The sequence below is a fragment of the Sinocyclocheilus anshuiensis genome, unplaced genomic scaffold, assembly GCF_001515605.1.
Source record: "Sinocyclocheilus anshuiensis isolate Anshui unplaced genomic scaffold, SAMN03320099.WGS_v1.1 scaffold1689, whole genome shotgun sequence".
Taxonomy (NCBI): Eukaryota; Metazoa; Chordata; class Actinopteri; order Cypriniformes; family Cyprinidae; genus Sinocyclocheilus; species Sinocyclocheilus anshuiensis.
The window spans coordinates 29054-31030 of record NW_015540840.1 but is presented as its reverse complement, the minus strand read 5'-3'; the positions used below and the strand labels follow the sequence as shown (position 1 = coordinate 31030).

The 1977-nt window shown below is 37.7% G+C and overlaps 1 protein-coding gene across 1 annotated transcript in view; it reads left to right on the top strand.

Moving 5' to 3' along the window:
• Positions 1 to 178: 178 nt before the first annotated feature.
• The window catches only part of LOC107687497 (coronin-2A), a 6239-nt gene continuing 4440 nt past the window's right edge, over positions 179 to 1977 (top strand). Inside the window, 1 exon segment of the mRNA XM_074187000.1 lies at positions 179 to 248. The gene's annotated coding sequence lies outside the window, so the exon portion shown is untranslated.

Here is a 1977-nt window from a genome sequence, read left to right as displayed (position 1 = left end):
AACTCAAACTCACTCACACACACACACACACACAATCAGACACATACACTCACACACACACTCTCTCTCCCTCCCTCCCTCACTCACTCACTCACTCACACACACACACACACACTGTATTTTCCTCATCATTAATTCATGAACACTGACGCTAATAAGATGTGCCTTCTGATATCTGAGCGAACACACACACACACTCCTGTCGCTGCAGGTGTCGGTCGGTGATGTCGGGTTCCTCGTGACTGAAGGTAAGACAAACTCAAACTCAAACTCACTCACACACTCAGAAAGCAGAAGGAAGCTGACCGGAAGGATGTGGCTCGTGTAGAAACATCAGTTCTTGAGAAAGCGCCTCTGATCTGCACGTGACGCGCGTCAGACGCTCGCGTGAGTGTCGCGGCGTGCGTTATGCTGTTTGAGAAGCAAATATGAGCGTTTCCTCTATAATTACCTCATAGCACATCACGGAGACTCGATTTCTGCATTACATCTGCAAGACGTCTATAGGACGTTTCCTATCAGATGTCAAATAGACGTTTAGAAGATGTCTTTAAGATGTTTATGATTTAAAACTGACATCTTAGAGACGTCTGTCAGATGTTTGCACACAGCAGATGAAGAGCTGTTTAACAGACCTCTAGCAGACGAACCTGTGCTATCTGGGTTATTCAGTTCACCCAAAAATGATCATTCTGTCATCATTTACTCGCCCTCGGGTCGTTCAAACTAGTCTTCTGTGGAAAACAAAAGAAGATATTTTGAGAAATGACATCAGCTTAAGTAAATGATATTTGAGTGAAATTTCCCTTTAAAGCTCATTCTCAGGAAATGTTTGGACTGTTTCTTCTGAACTTCCCAGAAATCATGTTTTCGGACTCAAACTGTGATCAGACAGACACTGAAGGACCATCAAGCCCAAACCAATAAGACTGATTCTTCAACTGTTACCCACAATCCTAGATATGTGCTCGGCACTGCTACTGTTTTCACATTAATAACCTTAATGCACCATTTCAGTGCAAAAGCGTTTAAAAGCGGCCTGGTAAATGATGTGTGGCTTTGTGATGGCTTTCTGCAGATTATTGATGAATGTGATGTTTTTCATTTGAATCGTGCGAGAAGCAGGGTTATTATCATTAACTAAGACTTAAAACATGTTTGTTAATTGCAATAAAGCTTAAAAAAATGAAAACTTAAATTAAATGAAAATTATAAATGTTGCCTTAGCAAGAAACTAAAATAAGTTTTAAGTGGAAGCACTAAAATCACTAAATGGAAATGAGTAAATACAAATAAAAATGAATTAAACCTAAATAGTAATATTTTAAAATAACAAAAACTAATTAAAATGACATAACAAAATTAATAATAATAAAAACAATGTAAATGAACATGAAAATATAAAGAAGCTAATTCCAGATATAAACAGCAACTATAGCAGTATACAGTAAATAATACTAAAATAACACTGGTGACTAATGAGGTCTGAGAGCTTGTTCTTAAAAGGAAAATGGGTTTGAACAACATTTATGAAGCATTTTATTAATTAACATCCACAACTTAAATGGATTCTTTTTATCCTTTTAAACAGGATTAGATTAATTTAATCATATCCGATCCAGTTAAATGTAGGCCTGAGATGGTGATGGAGAAAGTTGTGTGAGCGTGAGAATGGCGTTCAGGTTAAATGTCAGATGTTATAACGGCTTGTTCTGTAACTCAATCTCCCTTCAGCATTAAAGATTCATCCCTCAAATTTGTAGGATGTTCAATGATTCATGTGCTGGAAAATCCTTAACGTGACGTCGATATTCAGCAGAATGGATTATTATTTTGACACAAACCACACTCACAGGAACAAACTAAAGCCCTAAAATTAATATTTCCACACAACACCACTTCCTCAAACACACACACATCCTGTCAGCCGTTATGATAGCCGTGTGTGTGTGTGTGTGTGTGTGTGTGTGTGTTTGT